Here is a 21,948-nt window from a genome sequence, read left to right as displayed (position 1 = left end):
CAACCCTTCCACGAAAGCTGAATATTATTTCTAACCATTGTACTTCTGAAACCTGATGCTCCCTGTGCCTCATTTTCCTTACCAACTTCCAAATTATTTTATTTCTTGAAATTTTTTCTCGAGGAATTTTGAAGCTCTTGGTAAGGTCCCTTAAAGCCCTTTAGAACAGGACGGAATGTCAGAGACTTGTGCTCAAGCAGAGCTCGTACTCTGGCTTCTTAGTCCACCTGAGGAGGATCACCCCTACCGTGGCTAAAGCCAGAGTGGAGAACTCAATCCCTTTTCCATCTTTAATAGTGTCTCTGTGGACCAATAGAAAATATTTTGAAAAGTGGGTGACTTCAGGTAATAAGTATTCATGGAGCACTCGAGGGGTTAGAAATGAGAAGATGCCACAGACGGGGACCCAGGGGGCCAGGGAACTGTGTTTGCACAAGGCCTGGGTGAAGGAGGAGGGAGTCACGCAGGTCTCTGGGGAAGAACATTCTGGGCCCAGGGAACAGCCGTGCAAAGGCCCTGCAGGCAGCTGGCTTTACTCTCACAACTACCTAAGTCTCTCAGGAATGCCGGCGAATTGTAAGGGCATGGGCTCCTCTTAGATTTATGAACCGTGTCTTTAGGCATAATTGCAGGTAAATATTGATACAGCATCTTTACACGGAAATATTTTATTACCATGCAGTGTGAACACAACAGAAAAGTCCAGTTGGTCACGGATTGTTTTACAGTCTCCAGGAAGATGACACATTGGATGGTAATCACAGCATCTTACAGTTTCCAAAGAGGGGGGGAATCCCAGCCGGGTGTATGGAACCTACGCCGGAAATGAGGTATTTCAATTGTCTGTGAGGAGGTGGTTTCATGATTGATTCAGTGCCTGCTGCTTGTGCGTTTGAAACAGCACTCACATTTTGCCAGGACTGGAAAATATGTATTCGAATGACTAAGTATTCACTTAAAAAAAAAAAAAAGTCTAGGCAGGCATGGTTCACTCTGTGAATTTTGAGACTGAGATAAGGCTGGCATTTCCAAACACAGCCCATTAGTCAAATGCTCCAGAGGTTTCTTTGAATTCGTCTTCACTTTTCTTTTAAATGGCATCATGTATCCGAAGCAGAGGCAATGGGGGACCAGCAGTCCCGTGACAGACCAAGGTTCGGAGGGTGGAGGGGAAACCCAGGTTCCTGGCCAACTGATGGCCTGCCAGAACCAGGACGAGAGATTGACCCAGAACCTGTGCCGCAGACTGCCAGTTGCCTCCCAGTATTTATTCTCTGCCTTTTTCTTAGCAAAAGAACTCCTGGTTTTTTAGCTGGCATGTGACTACCCAGAAAAAAAGACTGCCTGTCTAGGCGTCCCCTGATGTGGCCGGTGGGAATGAGTGAAAGTGTGTGGGCAGCTTCCAGCAAGGGAGAGTATCCTTCTTTCCTGTACTGGAATGCAGATTTGATGGCTTGCTCTCAAGCAGCCAGTTTGAACCGTGAGGAGGATGCCTTTGCTAAGCATGGCAGAGCAGCCTGAGAGAAGTGTCCTGAGTCTCTGATGAGTTCGTGAGGCATCCTACCATGGAATCCGCAAATGCCCACTTCTGGACTTCTCTTGTATGAAAGAGAATCTCTTTTTAAAGATGGCCTTTTTGTTTCTCGCCATTGAACCAACAGAGGCCTTCCCTGGGTCTCTTCTCCCTGCCCTGTGGTTGTTTGTGCAACTCTCATCATGATAGAGATGAAGAAACAGCCCCAGGGAGGGCGGTGTGAACCGTCCGAAGTCACAGAGCTTCTCTTATGTAAACGCTCACTTCAGACCTGCATGGGATAATTGCTAAAGCAGATGGCCCTGCCTCCAGAGCGCTGGCCAAGACCGGGGCCTGGAGAGCATTTCCTGACAGGATGATCACATGACAACAAATCGATGAGGCTGGTGACACTCTGAGGGCCTTTGCTACTGGGGCTACTGTCAGCCCAGCTCTGCCCCGCCCTCCCTGTGGACACACTGCTGGGGCGGGTCAGCGATCCCTGTGGCCCTGAGAAAACAGTTCCCTGGAGGGTCAGCCTCTGGGACAAGTAGGGACATTGATCTACCAGGTCCTGGTCAGGCTTCTGAGGTCCAGCGCCACCCCTCCTGGGTTCCCCCTTGGGGCAAGAAGCTCCTTCAAGGTCTCCGCCCACCCCAACTTCCCTCCCCCTCTTCCTCTTTGGCTGCATTTCCTGTTCGCACATTTTTCCTTTGACACGCTAAGGATTCTGCAGCGCACCCCCACCCCCAGATCGCCTCTGACCTTCTGTGCCCCCCCCCCCACAGGGACCCCTCCGCTGATGGCTGAGGAATGACGTATTCCTCCCAGCCACGTGCCTGCCCTCGGGGTCCTGCCAAGCTGCCTAGCTGCCTCGTTCTCCTTACCTGACAAGCCCACAGAGGCGCAGCACGACTTCTCCTCTTGGTGAAAAGAGAGGCGCAATTTCTCAGTAGAGGCAGATACTTAGAGCCTCACCCTGAAGCGGGAGCAGAGGCAGGAGCCAGAGAGGCCCTTCCCAGCTCCAGTGTCAGACAACGAGCGTCACCCGGAAAACACAGCCATAGGCATCCCATCCTTGCGGGAGTCCCCTGTGGGGGGACGCACCCAGTTTACAGAAGAGGAAGCTGAGAGCTGGGTTCAGTTTGCTCCAGGTCACACCAGCCAGGCAATCCCAGCACTGGGATCGAGCCCTGCCCCAGACCAGATTTCACGGTCTCCCTACAGCCCTTCCCAGCTTCCACCCGGGGAGGAAGTCCCCACACATGGCCCTGAAGGTGAAATCCTGGGTCTCTGTTGACAGCTGGGGAAGAAGAGTGTTTCTTGCTGCCAGCCATGCACCCCATCCCTTGCTAGGGACCCTCCTCCAGCCCCGGCACCCCTTGCTGTCCCATGGCTCTGTAACATTCTGCAGCGATGCCTGTCTCTGTTCAGCCAACAGCCCCTAGGAAAGGCTGTGCTAACCTTGTTTATACTAGGGTGTGGCTGACTGATACATGTCTAACTGCTCCCCTTTGGCGATGCCGGCATTATAATCAAGGGCTCTGAGAACCTGAGCTTAGTGTCAGAGGAATGAGACTGAAGGATGCAGCCTCCAACAGCACTACAAGGGTCTTCTCAGGGGGTCCCCTCAAGTTACAGCCCTGTGCTGCCAGCAGGGAGGTACTTCAGGCCAGGTTGGAAGTCCAGGAGCTGTGCAATTAGCAGAGGAGTACGACTCACTATGCAGCTTCTGGACAGAAATCCTGCCTGAGAAGTGCTCCTGGGAGAGGTGGAGGCGCCCCCAATGCACGCGGAAATCTGCATGCTCATCCCCTCTGCATGTAGATGGCACAGACCACTGCATTGCAGCCCTCCCCTGAAAGGGCCCTGGCCGCAGCCCCTCCGTTCCTGCCTTCAGTTTTACCCTCATGTATTTACTCTAAGATCCGGCATTTCCCACAGTTCCTGGAGCAGACTGCCCTTCCTGCCCCCGCTCCTCTGTGTGCATCAGGTCAGCCCCTCCCACCTGGAGAGAGACTCTGCCTCATGGGTGCCCCTGTGGGGGGGCCACCAAGGAGGGCTCGATCCTGGGACAACCTCAGTGCAGGGATCCCCAAGCTTTGGCGACACTCGGCAGCAATCTGAGGGTCCTCTGTGAACATCTGATTGCTCAATTTATGTTTCTCCTCCCTCTGGCTTGACTCTCAGACACTCTGAGAACAAACCAAAAATAAAAAAGAATCCTTTCCAGCAAATTTGCTCATTTTTGCAAACCCTCACTCTGTTCCCCTCTGCCCTTGGAACTTGTCTCCCAAAGGAGGCCAGAGGGTCATTCCTGGGGGCGGAGGGTGGTTTCCAGCTTTGGCCAAGGAAGTCTCTGGGAAGGCAGCTGCCCCCATAGACTCTGACCTCTGACCTCTGGGGGGAAGCCCAGAATGGGGGCTACGGAGAACAGCTCCTGCCCCCTCTGTCCTACAGGAGAGGGCACCCCAGCTCAGGTCCTGGAGTTCCCTCTGGGGGACCGAGGTGGGGTGAGCCTGCCTCCTCCATCCATTCACTCATAGATGGAGTGACGCCATTCACTCATTCATTCATTCACTAATCCAAGGGCAGAGGGTGGGGCTGGTTAGATGGGTCTAAGTCTTGGACTTGGTGGCCGAATTCCCGTGAATCAAGAGGTGGACTCTGTTCTGAAATGCCCTCTGCCCGCCCCAAAGTGATCCCAGCTGGTCCCTGAAGCCAGGAGGCCCCCAGGAACTCCCCCCGCCACTCCCCCAGCACGCCCCCACCCTGAGGACCGCAGGCAGGATGCCAGCGACCTGGGAGAATGAGGTGAGCTGTCCTTGGTCCTCGTCCTCCTGGCGGGACCTTGTCAGGCAAATGGAAACCCTCAGTGCACATGAGGCTGTGGCCCAGAGATGGGAGGGGGCTGCCTCGTGCCACAGCGAGAAGGAGGGTGGGCTGGGACCAGGCCCGGCCTCTGAATTCTCGGTTCTCAGGCCCCTTACCATGTCTCTCCTCCTGCCCAGGGCACACAGCCTGGCGGTTACGAGAGGAGGCTCTGGAGACGGTCACTCTCAGTGCTGATGCTGCCAGCTGTGTGACCCGCAGGCGAGCGGCTTCACCTCTCTGGGCCCCAGCTTCCCCTTCTTTGTAAAGTGAGGTCATAATAACACCTGGGAGGGGCCTGGCCCTGCAGTTAGCGCCCTTAACGTGTTTTAACTCAAGTGGTTCCCACCCTAGAGTGCTGGGGGGTGGACACTTTATTAGAAGTCCCATTTTACTGATGGGAAAACCAAGGCCCAGAGGGTGAGGCAACTTGGTCTAGGAGGCCCAGCTGGTAAACGAGAGAGCTAGGGTCTAATGCAGGGGTCTTGCCAAGGCTTTGGGGCCAACCTTGTGGGGCCCCGTGAGACCCCAATGCATCGCGGCCTGAATGCGGCGCTGGACGTCGGGTGCGTGGTTAGTGCTCAGTACAGGTGGCGCGGTGAGTGGCCCTCAGTGGAGGAGTCAGGCAATGTCTGGAGACGTTTTGGGGGTTGTCACAGCAGAGGAGGGCACCCCTGGCCTCTGGTGGGTGGAGGCTAGGGACGCTGCAAAACACCGTAAAGGGCGCGTCATGGCCCCCACGACCCGAGAGACCCAGGCGCAAACATCCACAGTGCCGAGGCGGGGAAGCCCTGCGCTGTGACTAGTGTTCTCAGGAAGGGTCTTCCGTCCTAGGAATGGTCTTGCATTAACACACCCATCACGGCCTGCGCACCCTGGGGGCACTTTCCCCAGCCGGGCTGGGCTGGGCACCACCAGAAGCTGTGCCCCTGGGTCCTCTCAGTGCCTTCCTAGGGCAGAGAGCATACAGGGTGGCCAGCCTGCGCTGGGCTGGGCTGGCAGCGAGCAGTGATCCCCTGGCCCCACCCCAGTGGACGCCCGCTCCTTACTCGCCAGCAGAGGGTCCAGCGCCGTCTCCTCCATCTGAGCGTCTCCCATGCCCTGGCCTCAGGTGGGCACCAGCTCCCTGCGACAGGTGGGGACACCTCTACACCAGAATCTCAGGTAAGGTAGTAGAGGCCACTCGTGCGGGCCAGCAGAGTTTGCAAAATGAGTCAGCAAGCAAGAGGGCTCAGAGCGAATGGGTTAATCATTAATGCCAAGTTCAGACACTTTCCCAGGATCCCATTGGACCCCCGCCCTCCTGGCACCCACCAGCCTTGGCTGTGGTCCTGGGTGACCCACCCCATCAAGGCCCAGTTAGTCTGATTATCTGCTGAAGGGGGGGGGGTCAGTGCCCAGACACCCTTTCTCCCTTCAGCCATGCAGCTTCAGCTTTGAAAAATCAGGGTTGTTGAAGGAGAGTGGTCTCATTCACGACTCACACTAACTGCTTGGCCAGCAACAGTCCTTTGAGATCACCCTGCTGCATTTTCCCAAGCGTCACCTCTGTTCCCTATGCTGTGCCAGGCACTCAGCCTATATTCTCTCTTTGAATCTTCTCACCGTCCTTGACAATGAAGGTTGTGTGTCTCTATTTCATGGGTGAAGGGGTGAGGTCCAGGCGGGTGGCTGTCCAGCGACGGGTCTACTTAAGAGTAAGAGAGAAAAAGAAGAAATCATTTCTTCTGTTGGGGTCTCTGTTTCCTCCAGTCGTCCCTGCGCTGCAGGGCGTGGGGAGGGTTAAGGGAGGCAATGCAGAAAAGAATGCTGAGCATGGTGCCCAAGCATACAGTAAGCACTCAATAAATATTGGCTGTCTCTCATGTCACCGAGCTGTGTCTCAAAGCCAAGGAGCCTTGCCTGGTTCGCTCACAGGGGTGTCGGCATGCTGCACGTGTGGGATGAATGCTTATATCCGGTAACTTGGCCAAAGCCACGGGGCTGGCTGGGATCAACCCAGGTGGGTCTGATTCCCAGTGATGTGCTCTTTTATGAAATAGCATTCGGTCCCCGAGATATTATTCATCATCTGGGAAAGTGAATTAACTTCCTTTAGGTGGGCGGGTTTGAAAGCAGCGATCCGGGCTGTGGCCACAGGGCTCCCCGCCTCCCCCTGCAGACTCCATGCAGAGCCCAGGCCTGGTGACAGTGGCTCTCCTGATTAGGGGAGGGTGTGAGTGTGTGGACAGGTAGGGGAGGCGGGGAGGGAACGTGGGGAGACGGCTTCCTGGGGGTAGGGGAAACTAAGGGAGGTACTCGGAGGCGGCAGGCAGGGCGGGAAGCTGAGGACTGATTGCTACTGGGTTCCCCAGAAATCACCTCTGGGCTCCAGAATTCTATCCCAAAATAAAACCTGGGGTCCTGGCTCCCATAGCCACTGCAGACCCATTCTCCAGGACCTCACCTGAGAGTCAAGGGTGGGAAGTCGGAGGCTGCCGTTGGTGAGAGATGCAACGGTAAATTTTATCCATTTATTCACTCACTCATTCCCTTCCAGAAAACATGTCCTGAGCAGCTGCTATGTCAAAAAGGCTGCTTTGGGGTAGAGTGCAAAGACGGAAGTCCACCCGTGCTCCTCACAGCTAGTAGTGCACAGGGCAGCGGAAGGATCAGGTTTAAAACTTCCACTTTGAAAGTGAGAGTGATGCTCTCCTCTTGTCTCCGTTTTGCAAAAGCCACGTCCCCATCCGGGGCTCTAAACGTGTTCTACGCAGAAGCATCGGGTCCTGTTGAAGCTGTTGCAGCATCTCACACACACCCCCCCAACCCGGGGTTACATTTTCTCAGCTGTAGGTTAGGCTGGTCCACACACAGGGTGCCGATGCCAGCAAGCTGAAGGGCTTTGTTTAGCGCTTAAAGCCTCCTAATGGGTTTTCAACATTTACACTCATCTTATTATTAATACCAATTACTAAAACTTGGCCCTGCCAACTGTGGGTCTCGTTTTATAAATACTGTCCGGACAGGAAGGTTACCCACGGTTCTCCGCGGCAGCAACTGACTTATTTGCAAGAGGAAAGTTTGAAATAAATCCTCAGAGCAGGAGGCACCTCACCAATGAAGCTCTGAAGTCTGCCCTGTAAGAAGAGTCTCTGTTTTTGCTCAGACCCTGGAATAAAACTTTCAGAGGCTCTCCTGATCCTTAAATCACGCATGTGGAAGTTCAAAGCCGGGATCCGCCACCCGGCTGCTTGGAGGCGAGACTGGGTCATCTCTGGGGTTTGTTAGTGTCTTTAAAAAGTGACAAATGGTTGTTTCTAGAAGGAAATGATAACTGGGTTTGGACAGAGTTATTGGATGTTGTGGAAGGAGAGACGGCGCGGACGGCTTTTCCCTCGGTGCCCTCTGAGCCGCCCGCTCCACGCGGCTGTAAACAGTGAAATGCAATATTGCCTTATTTGGTCACAGAGCCAGGAGATCCCTTGCAGGGCCCTCTTTGCCTTTGCCTGTGTGAGGAACAATTAACTCCGTGTCCTTGTCGACCAGGCTGTGGATGTGGGTACTGCCTCGGTCGACCTGCTAGGACTTCAGGACACCCCCGTTTGGATGGAGCCCCCTGGGGTCCGGTGCTGACAGGCTTCTGGTACAGCTCTGACAGGTGCCGCCCAGGATGCTGCCTGAGTCAAGGGATTGTGGTCCTCAAGTCCGGGGCCCCGTGGGTTTGCAGCAGACTAGGTGTCCAGGTGCAGGGGACCAGGTGTCAGAAGAACCTCTTATTTCTTTGAAGTTCATCTGGATACACAGATTTCTTTAAATTTCTCTTTTGTTTAGTTGAAGTAGAGTCAACTTACCATGTTGTGTTAATTTTGGATACACAGATTTTAAACAACAAAACTGATTTTCTCAGCAGAGCAGGATTCCAGAAGGACTAGTGTCTCTGGATTTCAGGGGTATCCAGGGAAGACACCAAACCCAGGCAGGGAAACCAGATGTCGGTGTCACTGGGGTCCCAGGCTTGGATGCAGCTCTGCCACGCATCCTGGACAATGAAGTGGGGTTGACCGTGTGCTCACAGAGGAGGGCCTGGACCAGGGGCTGGACCACGGGCTGGACCACGGGCTGGACCACGGGCTGGATCACAGACCGGCTGGCTTCTGTTGGAGCGGTGGCTGGCTGGGGCTTCAACCCGGAGCCCAGAGACAGCCATGCAGAGGACGCTCCTGCCCCCAGGAGCAGCCTGAGGGGATTGGAAGTTCCCCTGCAGAGCTACCTGGTCCTCATGCTCCCTCTGGGGAGGCAGCCGTCCCTGGAGGTCATCTGCTCAGTCCACGTTCTCCATACCCGGGTGTTCCCTCTGATGGGCGACCTGGGGAAGGCCTGGACAGCGTGAATCTCAAGGAAAGGAAGAAGTGCAGAGGGGCCATGACTCACAGGGCGGCTCAGAGCGGGAAGGAAGCTCTGGTGCCCAAAGTGGTGGGTGAGGTGGTGGGGCCAGGCTTGGCATCAGAGGGCCCTGGGCTTTGGCTCCAGCCTTGCCGCGTCCTCTTTGTGGGGCTGTAGGCAAGTCAATCTCAGCCTCAGTTTCCTTACCCGTGAAATAGATAGAGAGGCCAGTGGCACACAGTAGCTGCTAAAATCCTATTGCTGGGATTCATGAAGTAATTGAATGAGAAAATGTCACTCAAGGTTTCCAAAATGTTTTGATTTCACCTATCGTTTATTATGATGGTGCACAAGAATGCAAATCCCAGGAGGCATCCCAAAGAGAAGATGCCCCTCCCCTTTCCTCTCCCATGCCTGCTGCCTGGGATACTGCTGTGATGGCTGGAGTGAGCACAGCCATTTTAGACCATGAAGTGGCTTGAGGAATGGAGGCGTCACAAAGCAGAGCAGCAAAATGTAAGAAGCCTGGGTCTCTGAAACCAGGGAGCATGTGCCCTGGGATTTTTACATGGAGAGTAAACAAACTTCCACTTTGCTTAAGACTGTGTGAAGGTAATTTGTGAACTATGAAGGTTCCTGCAACAGTGAGGTACTGACCCCGGCTCCAACACCCAGAGTGAAGGACAAATTGGTTAACCTGCTGCGTTTGATTTGCACCTTTGAAGTGGGTCCTGTTTTTATGCTGCTGCTGATTGGCCTTCGTTCTGCCCTTACCTTGTGATAATTCTTTGAGTTCACTCTCGTCATTCAGCGTCCTCACTCTGTACGCCTGAGTGCCCAGTCCTCTCCACCTCGCCCTGCACTGTGCCCTGTCTCCTCAAGGCTGATTGTCTTCTGGGTTCAGAATGGGCCTGGTACAAAGTCCTGGGACTCAGGGGACTTTGACAGTGTTGATTGCAGCTCTCACTCAGTGTAAGCTGGGCCACACAGCATCCTCCCAGCCTCTCTGCTTAAATGCTCCCAGGGACGAGGTGCTCACCACCTCCCATGCAGCCAGGTCCCAGTGCCAAGAGGCATCTCCCAGAGCTGAGCACCAACTGTATGCCCTGGGACTTCCCTACCTACCCTGGGTCTGCTCTCTGGGATCTATTCATTCCACAAAACATCACTAGGGCCCTGGTTTCTGTGGTGCTGAGCCAGCTGGTGGGGAGTGGTCAGGCCAGGCCAGGGTGACCAGCATCCCACTTGGCCGAGGACTGTCCCGGCTTGGCCCTGAAAGTCTCACATCTCAGGGACCTCTGCTCTGAACAAACTGGAGTGGTCGTCATTCTAGGGCGGGCTTTCCAAGCATATTCATTTCCTGCACTTGGGAAACCTGCCCTAGGCTGCTGTAACAAATTACAACAAACTGAGTGGATTTGAACAACGGAAATGGATTCTTTCACAGTTCTGGAGGCCACAAGTCTGAAATTAAGGTGTCAGAAGGACTGGTTCTTTCCAGAGGCCCTGAGTGAGAAGCTCTTCCACGTCCCTCTCCCAGCTTCTGGAACTGCTGGCAATCCTTGGTGCTCCTTGGCTTGTAGCTGCCTCTGTCCAATCTCTCCTCCATCTTTATGTCCCCTTCCTCTCTGTGTCTTCTCCTTTTCTGTCTTCTAATAGGCCACTTGTCACTGGATTTAGGACCCGATCCATCCTGAAGCCAGGATGATCTCATCTTGAGATGCTTAACTTGATGACAACTGCAAAAACCCAATTTTCAAATAAGATGGCATTCCCAGGTGCTGGGGTTTGGGACTCGGACGTGTCTTTTTGGGGACACCATTTAGCCGCCTACACCAAGGAACGAAACTGATGCTGGTTCTGGAAGTTTAAACATGACTTGACTAGGTGAAGAGGTAACAACAAGAGGAATCCCAGCCAGCAGAAGTAGCATGTGCAAAGGCCCTGTGGCCAGAAGGAGCTGACACCTAAAGGAATGTGTCTGAAAGAAGCCCAGTATGGCTGGAGCAGGAGGGAGAGGAGCTGCACAGAAGCATCCGGTGGGGGGGGGGGGGGTCATACAGGATATGGGGAGGAGCTCGGCATTTTTTCGCAGCTGGAAAGGAAACTTCCAGTGAATGATAAGCCTTGAATAGCCCTCCACATGCCACACTGGCTGCTTTAGGGCCCAAGCTTTGACCACCTTCCCAGGCTTCCCATCCACTGGGCCACAATGGACGAGTCCAGGTAGGCAGACAAAGCTGCGTGGACCACCTGATTCTCATGTTATCACCTGCTGTCTCGGACAGGTGACTTGTGCTCTAGAGGTTCACCAGGGAGCAGCCTGCTGCTGGGGTCCCCCACAGCCCACGGGGGCTTTCCCTTGGGCAAGTTCTACCTCCCTGGGCCCTGGTTTCCTTGCCCATCAAACGAAGTGATGTGATGGTCCTTTCTCCCAGGGACATGGTCGTGACAAAGTGAGTGAAAAGTCTTGGGACACGGCTGGATGCAGAACTGGGGCCAGGTGAGTGGAGGTGGGCAGAGCAGCCTGGAGGCCACCCCCCCCCCCGCCCCACAGGGTCCGGGCTGGCTGTGTGAGCGTAGCCTTAAACACCTGCTCCCTTGGCCTCCACATCCAAATAAAACCAGCAACACGGCCCTGATGACGGCAAAGGTGGTGGGTGATAATTCTCCAAGAACTTCCCGATGTACCCGGCTCTTTAATGAACCTCGTCTTCTCATTCATTGTTTAAACCCACTTGTGCCCATTTGGAGGGTGGGAAAACTGACACTTGAAGAAAGTACGCAGCATGTGGCGGAAGCCATCCCCAGGGTAAGAGGCGGGAAGCGGAGCCGGGTCTCCTGGGCTTGTCCCAGCACTGAGATGCGGTGTCAGGGCCAGGGAGGCAGAGGCCGCCCACCCCAGCCAGGCTGGGCTTGTTCCCGGCTGAGGTGAGCATGCTGGGTCTCCAGAAACATCTCTATTGGAAACTTGAAAAAATCCCCATCATTAAACAATTAAGTGGAGGGGCCCGCATGACTCAGACATCTGATCTGAGAGCGAGTCCTTCTCCAAAACTCCTTCCAACAATTGAGAATAGTGGGTGTCCTTCTGCCCATTAAACTTGAACCCACTTTTCATTTCCCTACACGTCATGTGGTTATTTTGACTTGTCGACAAGGGTGCCTGGGCCTGCGGGGGTTTGGCGGGCATCCCGCGCAGCGCTTTTGTTTGGACCTGGAGATACGATCACAGCTGTCTTGTAAAGGCAGACCCAAGGAAAGGAGGAGAGTGCCGATTTTTTCCTTCTAAGATATGTTTTGAGTTCCGCCTCCTGGGCTGGGTTCCTGGAGAAATGCATAGGAGACCTTATTTGGGATTATTGAGTTCCTTGGATTTTATGGATGTTAAACACGCACTCTCAGCGCTGTCTGGGCTTCGGTTGCTGGGTGGGTGACAGCGACCTCGTGGGAGGCTGCGTGGCTCTGGGGAGAAGCCGGCAGACCGGTCACAGCTGGGGCTGCTGTGTGGCTGGGCGAGCTCCTTGGCCTCTCTGGGCCATCCCTTCCCCACCGAGATGAGACGTGTGGGCTGAGAACAGACAGCCACGGCTTGTCAAGCACTCTCTGTGTGCCCAGAGTGGATCCAGACACTAACGTTGGGTGGGTGAGGCAAGTGAGGCTCAGAGACGTTTAGCAGCTCTCTCAGGGGCACAGAGCCTGCAAGCGGTCACACCAATCTAGATCAGTGTCTGCACAGATCCTACTTTCAACCACCAGCTTTCACTGTCCAGTGAACGCTTACAAATGCCAGGGACCTGTCATTCTGCAAGCCAGGTTTTTCAAAAACCCCCTTCCAGGAATGTAAAATGGTGCACCCACTGCAAACAGTTTGGTTCCTCAATAAGTTAAACAGAGAATTATCACAGGACTCAGCAATTCCACTCCTAGGGTATGTACCCTGGAGAACCGAAAACTCATTCAAATGGAGGATCACATGCTAACGTTCACAGCAGCATTTATTACGATAGCCAAAAGGTGGAAATGACCCAGATGTCCAGCAAACTGTGGCCTATCCATGCAATAGAATATTATCCATCCATATAAAGGAATGACACTCTGACACGTGCTACACCATGGACGAACCTTGAGGACATTATACTAACTGAAAGAGGGCTGTAAACTGTATCATTTCACGTATATGAAATTCCAGAATCGTCAGATCTACAGAGACAGAAAGCAGATTGGTGATGGCAGGGGCTGGGAAGAGGGGGCGGGGGGAGTGCTAACGAGTACAGGGTGTCCTTTCGGGGTGGCAAAGATGTTCTGGAATGAGATGCTGGTTGGCGATGTTTGTACAACATTGTGAATTCACTGAACTGTGCAAACTTAAATGGCTAAAATGCTGACTTTTATGATATGGGGGTTTTACCACAGTTTGGAAAATTCCTTTTAGATTTGAGGAACCTGAGGCTCAGTCTTACACTGGCAGCAGTTTGGCGGGTGGGGGGAAGGTCGGTGAGGAAGGCCTGGTGGGGGGCTGTGGACAGCAAGGCTGGGAAGAGGACATGTGTCTTCCTGGGACTTAGCAGGAATTACTCCTGGATGCGAGATGTAATCGCTCCCTCCGTCTCACCTGAGGAACTTTCAGCAAAAGATTTTGTTCGTAGATTCTCTGATGTGGGTGGTCTTTGTCTCAAAGGGTAAGGTGTCGGAGTCTTGAGGTCGAGGCTGACACGGAGGGAAAGAAGACGCCATCTCCAGGGGCAGTCGCCGGGGCCCCACGCGTCCTGGATCTGTGCGCAGGGAGCGCGTCTGTTACCTGTCCTCAGCGAGCCGGTGCCGACTCTGTATCATGGACGTAAGTCACTCATGGACCCCCGCATCCGCAGTGGCCGGAGACGGCGTGTGGGGTCTCCAAGACATGTGAGTTTGCTTCCTGGCACCCAGTCCCCTCTCCAGGAGCAGGGCCCCAGCTTTCCCTGGGGGCTGTCTTCCCTACTCCAGTCATGAGGTCCCAGTGGAGCTGGCCCCCTCTTCAGCTTTGGGGCGGCCGATGCCCCAGGCGGGCCTTGAGCCCTGGCAGTCTTGGGCTGAGGTGACAGGTCCAGGGATGGCCCTGTGGCCCGAGCTGGTCCAGTGAGAGTTGGCTTTGCTGGGATCCCGGGTGACACCCAGCCTGGAGATGCTGGTGAATCTTTCTTTGCCAGCCTTTGGGGACAGCGAAGCGGGTGGCCTAGTTGGAAGCTGGGGAGGCAGAGTTCCTAACCCGGCCCAGCGGGGCCAGCGGGTGGATGCCTTGACCTCCCCCACAATGTGACCTAATCATTCTTTTCTGTAAGGTTGAGTTAGGTTTCTGTCACTTGCCACCAGAAATGCTTAGAGAACACAGGCGCTGTGGAAGTTTCCTCTGCCCTGCAGGCTCGGGTGGGAGCTGTTTGAATCAGCAGCAGCTGATGGACCAGGAGGGCGCTGGACACAGCAAGGAAGGGGAGAAAGCAGGGCACGTGGGGGGGCCCTGGGAGGACATGCAGGGTCACGCTCCTCCTCACTGTGGCCGTGGGGTCAGTGCCTCCTCGGAGGGTCAGACATCCCCACCCTCACGTTTCGGGAGGAAGGCGTTCTGGCTTTGGGGTCGGCCAGACGTGGGGGTGGCTCCAGACGTGTGACCTTGGGCTGGACTCGTGTCCTTGAGACTTCAGTGTCCTCACCTGCAAGTCATGGGCCGTGATGCCCGACACCAAACATGTGGCCGAGTGTCGCTTGGGTCTTGAGTAATCTGGCTCAGATCCTGGCTCCATCACTTACTTGCCACTTAAGCCCCTCCTGCCTCAGTTTCCCTGTCTGTAAATTGGGAGTAACAAGGGGTCCTCCTTCTTAGGGCAGCTGTTCAGCAGGTGCATTTGTGAGTGGTACGGCAGCTGGTGAGCACCAGCCGTCTCTGGTCCCTGGCAAGGTTGTGTTGAGGACAAAGGAGACAGTCTGGCCAGGGTACAGAGGTGCCTCCCAGTGGGGGTCCTCCCCTGCACCCCACTTCCAAGCCATTCCCAGAGTCAGAGATGGCTGGAGCTGGCCTCTCTCCAGAGTAGACCGATCTGTCACCCGGTGATAGCCGTGCCTGAAGTCCTTGCCTGGTGCTCAGCTGTGATGCCAGCGTCCAGGAATGCCCCGGCCCACAGCCTTCGGTCTCCTCTCTGGGAGCTCATGCATTATGGCTGAAAAGATAAATAAATGCCGTAAGCCTTGCTGGGTCGCCTGCCCCGCTGATGGCCGGCATCTGCAGACACGGAGGGGGCGAGGGGGCAGCAACACGGGCTGCACAACAGATTTGACTGCTCCCTGTTACAAATGGGGTGTGAAGGAGGCCCAGCAGGGGGCCTGGCGGCTCCCTCCTCTGCCTTGGAGGGAGCAGGCACTGGCCCGACCTGGCCTGACCCTGCCTGCGCGTGTCTGGGGCCCCCGCAGCCCCTCGCTCCTCCCTGTGCCCTGTGCCTCCCCCAGGACCCCCGCCCAGCCCCTCCCCTGACCCCCCCCACCGCCCTCCTCTGTCCTCTCTGCCGCTGCCGCTGCCCGGGCCTCTCCCTCCGCCTCCTTCCCACTCCCACCCTGGGTTACATCAAAACTCCCTGAGGAGGCAGCCCCTCCCTCAGCTCCACCGAGGTGGCCTGTGCTGGGAAGAACTCTCCTGCTGGCCTTCAGAAATTTGGATCAAGGCAGATTTGAATTAAAATGAGACCCGACTAGGTCTGGAAATCTTGATGTTAAAAGAAAAAAAAGGAAGATGTTAAATTAAATCTGTGCCCCTGATTTTACCCCATTGGGAAGGCACTGTGCTCATTAACCAAGGAATGTATCATTTATAGGATTTTTGACCTAGATAGAATCCAAAGGCCTCCAGCCTCAGCATCGTGGGCCGCAGGCCGAGGGCCTCCCAGGGGACGGTGGGCAGGACGCCCGACGTCAGAGCCGGCTTCGGGCGTGCGACCCCACAGGCACGCAGAGCCCGGGCCGGGGCCGTGCTTGGTTTAATGCTGTGCTGTCTCTGACTTTAAATGCTTATCATTTTAGCGCCTTTGTGTGCCCAGGCGTGCGTGCAGGGCAGAGGCGCCAGGTGCAGGCTCCCGGTCCCTGTGAGTCCGCGCCAGCGCGAGCTGGGGGGCACCACGGGGGAGCCCGGTGAAGCCCCAGTGAGCACGGGGTCAGCATTCCGGCCCAACTCAGCAGGCAGGGCCCTCGCAGCCCCGGGGCCGCAGTCAGTCGCAGGAAGACGCGCCGGTGGTCCATCCGTCAGCCCCTTCTTACCCCCCCCCCGGTACCGGCCAAGCGCCTGCCGGGACACGTGCGGTGCAGGAGGAGGGGGACGCGCGGAATGAAGCAGCAGAGGCAGCTGGGCCAGTGTGTCCACTGGCCTGGAGAAAACAAAATACACGTGTGTGTACACACCGCCAGGGTCGGGTTATGTCACTTCAGTGATCCCGAGCACGTCGCCGGCTCTTACACTTGCATTCAAAGCTGGACCCGCACAAGAACAAGAAGAACAAAATTCATGCTCATAATTTGAAAGTCTAACTTTTCTCTGCTTGCTGTTACATTAAACAGCAAATTAAAACAAACATCATGACAAGTCGAGAAAGACATTGCAGAGGAAGGACAAGAGGCTCTGGGGTGCAGAACCTCCACGGGCACTTCGCCCCACTCTTTGGACAAGGCCCCCCCACATCCCGCAGCCGCCTGGCTTACATGCATTTCCATTTCCTCAGCAGCTCTGCAGCCAACGCGCGAGTTCACTCCCTGCGGCGATGCCGGGACCACTTTGCTACTGGAGGCCCCTTGTACGGGCCGGAACACCGAGGCCCCCACTCATCCTGCCTCTCCCACACCCTGGACAACGGCGGGGTCCTGGCCTTGCCCTTGGACTTGTCCAGATTTCTCTTACTGCAGCCGGTTCCTGCAGCACCTCCTGTCCAGGCGGCCGCTGTGGTCTGTAGACCCCTTTGGCCTCCCTCCTCCAGTCGGGCTGCAGGACCGCTGCTCCCAGCTGCGGGCCAGTCCGTCCAAAAGGCTCCCTCTGCTCACAGCTTCAGTCTCGGGACACTGGGGCTCCCTACCCACTGCTGCTGGCCCTGGGCACGTGCCTCCATCTTTGGTTTCTCTTTTCTCTGTTCACACCTGTAAAAATAGCTCCCTTCAGTAACTGTGCTGAGGTCACCCTGTTGCGTGGGCCGTGTCCTTCCTCTTGACACGGACACTTCTAGGAGGGGTCTCAGCCCTTGGAGAGGCAGCCAGGGAGGAAGGTGGCATGGAGTAGGGCAAGGCTGCCTCTCTGTGCCAAGAGCACCTGGGTCAGCTGGGATTGTCGTTACTCAGAAGCACAAGCTGAGACCCAAGGATATTTCCACGAACTGTGATGCTGGGAGTGTCGGGGACTGGGGTTTCCAGAATGTTCCTGGAATGTTCCAGAATGTTCAATGCACCTGGGGGGACCACAGGACCACTTGGGATTTTCACCTCTTTTTGCATCTGCAGTGTGTGGAGATGCTGGTGCCTGGATAGTGCGTGTCCCCGTCCCTGTCACCGGGTGCTGTCTTGGGGGGCCTCCAGGCCACATGGCAACCTTATGCAGATCAGGTTCAGGTGCGCCTACCCCCCGACGGGGCTGAGCAAGACGCCGAGTTCCGAGATCCGCGCTGGGAGCGATGCCCTGAGCTGCTGGCCCTGGTGCAGCGCACGGAGCACGTACGACATGGGCACGTGGCTTCCGGGGAAGTCCAGGCGAACTGTGAACTTGGAGGTTTTATTTCTGGGCTGTTTGGACAGTTTCTCGAGAGAACAGAGGAGAGATGCCGCTGGGTCCCTCCAGATCCACACGTTGGAGCCTAACCCCAGGGGATGGTGCTGGGGCCTCTGGGCTGGGTTTGGGGTTAGAGGAGGTCCTGGGGGCGGGACTCGCCGTCCCATGGGAAACAGGGGGTACTTCTCTCTATCAGACCTTCTTGTCCAGCTGCCCTCCTCAGGGCGTCAGCGAGCTCCTCCCTGTCTGCCCTGCCTTCCACCTGGGGCCTCTCCTCCCCGTCTCAGCAAAGCGAAAGCCTCCTTCCTGGCGAGGCAGCGAGCAGCCCAGCCGTGCTCCCCTGGGTCCCGTCTTGTTACACAGAAAAGCACAGAGAGTATAAACAAAACCGCAAGCAGTCTTGCCACCTGGGGGCAGGTTTTATTGGTCTTTCGTCCGTCGTTATTGTGAACCATCTTTCTACAATATTGGGTTCTCCTCTCTGAACCGTGGAGCCCACTCACTCACCCACCCACTCAGCTATCCATCCACCCACATATCCACCCATCCACCCACCCATCCGCCCATGTATCCATCCATCCATCTCTCCTCCCTCCCTCCATCCATCCATTCGTCCTTCCTCCATCCGTCTAGCCATCAATCTACACTCCAACTTCCCTTCCTCTCTCCTTTCTCCCTCCTTTCTCTCCCTTCTTCATCCCACCCAGGAAGTGGTTGCTGATCACCGGCCATCTCTACCCTCTCTGATTAGTGTCCACTAGGAAATGAGTCTTTCCTGATGGAGGCCCCTCAAGGCTAAATTCCCACATCCCGGGGACCAGCCTCAGAGAATGGGCAGGTTACCTGAGTGTGCCCCAACTCTACAACTCCTGCAGATTCGGATTTGGAATTGTTTTCTTGTGACTGGCTTTTGCTAATTTGCTTCATGCTGTTACATTCTGGAGGCCAAGAGCACCAGCACCCCTGGGAGCCTTAGCTCTCTTAAGTTGTGGATCGCCAAGGTCTGATTTGTTACTCCAAGTTTCTGCCAGGTGAGACCGCGAAGGAAGTCCCCCTCCATGATGCCCAAGGGGGTCCTGCCCTCTGACCCTGGAGCAGGTCACCCTACAGAGACCAGGCAGAAGTCCTGAGATACGATCTTTGACCAGAAGAGGCGAGACCCAGAGCCCTGGCCGCAGTGAGCACTGGAGCTGCCATGGGTTAGCGCAGTGAGAACCCTGGCTGTCCCAGCCCCCGAGACCAGCAGCCTCAGTTTCCCCGCTGTTCCAGCCCCTCCTCCCACCCGGACAAGGAGACTTTCCTCTAACCCGGTGCAGCTGAGCAGGGGCCTGGGGTCCTCTCGCCAGCACTTTCCCTCCCAGGGTCCTGCCCGGTCCACCCACCTCAGGCCCCGGAGGCAAATTAAAAGGGTGCTTTCTCGTGAGGTGCCAACGACTTCGTCACCAGGGAGTCAGCGTTTGCCAGGGAAATGCTGGCCTGTCAGGAGGTGGGACCGTCCCAAGGGATCTTAACCGAGGATCTGCGCCCAACAGGGCGAGACCGGACTCCCTTCTGCCAGGGCGGGTCTCAGTCTTCCCCTGCTCATGCGAGAAGAGCGCCACGTTTCTGTGCGGTCACCGACCCCTGTCCTGGCGCCAGAGGACTCTAGCAGGCCTTCCACATGGTTCCCAATTCCAAACAACGGGGCCCGGGTGTGGGGGATGAGTCTCTGACGTGTCTCAGGGACAAGCCCAAAGGTGTGAAATCAGGATGGGCTTCCTAGGGCCCGAGGTCAGCCTGGAGGGGGCCCCGCCCGGGGCCGGGCATCCGTCCCTCCCGGCCAGCCTGGGGTGCGCCGCGGCCCCGGGGGGCTCTCCAAGCCTCTCAGCGGGAGTCTTTCGCTGCGGCTCTCTCGGTGCTGGTCCTGGAGACTCTCCCAGTGCTGGCTTCCGGGTTTGGCCCGGGTCAGTCCCTGTAATAGCCTCCCCCTGGGACCTGGTCTCTCCACTGCAGAAGGCAGCGTGGGAACCGGCCGAGGAGGCCTCAGGGCGCCCTCTGATGCAGACCCCCCACTACTCCTGAGTCTGGCCCCCATGGGAGGTGGGAGGGGCGCCCGGGCAGAGCAGGCATTCTGTCCTCCGCATCCATCACGTGGGCAGAGGGGATGTCCACTTCCCACGGCTGTTTCCACGAGCCACTGAGTCTCTTCCGGACCCCGTGCTCAGTGGGAATTCCACATGCAAAGTTCTCTTCTTCTGAGATCTGGTTAAGGACCTGCATCCAGCCTGTGAGAGTGGCCTCGCCCAGCATCCACCAGGTCGTCGCAGTGACTGGACTCACAGGGTGTCCTGGTGGCCTGCTCTTCTCCGGGGTGGGTCCCACCAGCCGATTGGCCCCCGCCCACCAGGGCCAGCCTTTGGAGGTCTCCGTGTGTCACCAGCAGATCTGCTTCACCATCGAGAGTAGAATCTGCTTGGAGAGGGGTCAGTGGCTGGGTTGGGCAGTGTCACCGCAGTCTGGAACCTGGCCCTCTGCCACCAGCAGAGAGACAGGCCTCGTCTGGGTCAGTTTCACTCATTCATCTCTCCGTCAGGTGCTAGGAATGCGTGTGGGGCCAAAGCACAGCAGTCCTGCCCTGCTGGGGCTTCAGGCCCAGCAGAGGAGAAGGACATTGAACCGAAAAAGCACGCGGATGATGAGACTTGTCGCCTGGGACTCGTGGTGATGGCGAGGCCCTGGGAGCCCGGAGGGCGTCCCACGTGGGAGCTGGGCCTTGCCAGGGAGGCCAGGGAACACCTCCCAGAGAAGATCACACTCGAGTTGAGATCTGAAAGTGGCCTGGGTGGACAGGAAGCAAGCCACCAAAGGCTCCGGCACCAGGGCGCGGCTGGTTTGCTTTTCGGGTGGAGCCGAGGTTGGAGGGGCTCTGGGGCAGAGGTGGCGAGAGCTGGTCGGAAGCGACGGTCCCCGGGGTGGTGTGGGTGCAGACGGGAGGAAAGGACAGATAAACAGAATGCGGGGCCCTCTCCCTCCGAGGGTAAGCCGCGTCAGTGGAGGTCGCTGTGGAGTTCTAGTCCCGGCGTGCGTGCGGCCTGGCTTGGCCTACAGCCTCCCACTTCTGGCTGCCCTGACCTTCACCCTGCTGGTCTCTCCAGGGTCTCTGCCTGTGTGGGTTTGGGCCTGGGAGAAAATCGTGTGTGTATTCCTAACACAAGCCCCGGGGGCTGCCCCCCTGGGGGTCCCGGGGAGCCAGGCACCTGTTGTGGTTTTATTTATGAGCCAGTCCTCCAGCATCTGGCTCCTTTGAGCCTCTTGGCAGTAAAGCTCTTTTATTTCCTGAGTGATTTGGTCTGAGTGGTCCCTTCACAGGCCCACGGAGGGAGGCCTGAGGTCATAGGCAGGTGGGGTCAAGATTCACACCTGCTCCGGACACAGGGCACCTGGCCCTGCCCTGCCCCGCCTGCCCCTGGGCGCCCCCTTCCTTGCCGAGTGGAGAAGTCGGGTCACGTGCAGCTCACTGGGCGTGGGGAGGCCGAGCCTGACGTCGGGATGGGCCTGCGTCTTCTCCCTTCCTCTCCCCTGCGGGCCTCCTGGGCTCAGGCGGGCTGCCCGGGGGCCATGGCTCCCAGGGAAGCTGGGGGTCCTGTGGTTGTGTCCTCCAGAGGACACCTGGTGATGTCTGAAGACATTTTCTGGCTGTCAGAACTGGGAGTGGGGAGGCTATTGGCATCTAGTGGGCAGAGGCCAAGGGTGCTGCCCAGTGTCCTTCAGGGCACAGGACAGGTCCCCACAACAAAGAGAGTTCTGGGCCCAAGTGTCAACAGTGCTAGCAGAAGCCCAGTCCAGCCTTAGTGTTTCATTGATCTTGGGGTTCCTGGGGTGCCGAGGCACTAGCCCCCTATATTTCCATCTTTAATAGAGATTTGCTGGGGGCACTGGCAGATTGACCAGGAATGGCTCACATCCCTGGGGACAGAGCAGAGCATGGGGCAGTTACCCTTGAATGCGGTTCCTGCTGTCATGGGGGTGACGGAGAGCAGCCTCCTGACCTGGATCTGCCTCAGGGATGTGGCTTTGTGGGAGGGGCAGAGGACAAACAAGGCCCAAGGGCATAACATGTGCAAAGGCCCTGAGGCCCCACCCCTATTAGGTTAACAGACATCTGTCTCAACTGAGGAGGTGGCAGAGAGAAAAGTGCCCCCGGGGCCTCGGGGTCAGGTCCAGCCTGGGAGCCTGTGACTGCTCTGCTGGGCACCCTTGTCCCTCCTGGGCCCCTGGCTCCCCAGCACTCATTCATCTGGCCTTTGACCCCACCGTCTCTGGGGAAGAATGCTGACAGCAGCCGGGCCTGCAGCAACTCAGGCTTCCAACATGACAAATGGCAAATCCTGAGATCACCGCCCACGACACGGCAAGGACAACCCCGTCCTCACACTGTGGCCAGAAACAC

The 21,948-nt window shown here is 56.6% G+C and overlaps 1 long non-coding RNA gene across 1 annotated transcript in view; it reads left to right on the top strand.

Annotated features, from left to right (window-relative positions):
• Positions 1–457: 457 nt before the first annotated feature.
• The window catches only part of LOC116666542, a 31,541-nt gene continuing 10,050 nt past the window's right edge, over positions 458–21,948 (top strand). Inside the window, exons 1-2 of the long non-coding RNA XR_004323472.1 lie at positions 458–830; positions 13,431–13,589. This is a non-coding gene — a long non-coding RNA (uncharacterized LOC116666542). The remainder of the gene's footprint in view (positions 831–13,430; positions 13,590–21,948) is intronic.

This window comes from Camelus ferus, chromosome 10 (assembly GCF_009834535.1).
Source record: "Camelus ferus isolate YT-003-E chromosome 10, BCGSAC_Cfer_1.0, whole genome shotgun sequence".
In the NCBI taxonomy this organism is placed as follows: domain Eukaryota; kingdom Metazoa; phylum Chordata; class Mammalia; order Artiodactyla; family Camelidae; genus Camelus; species Camelus ferus.
Note: the sequence above shows the minus strand (reverse complement) of the source record. Positions and strands in the feature narration are given on the sequence as shown.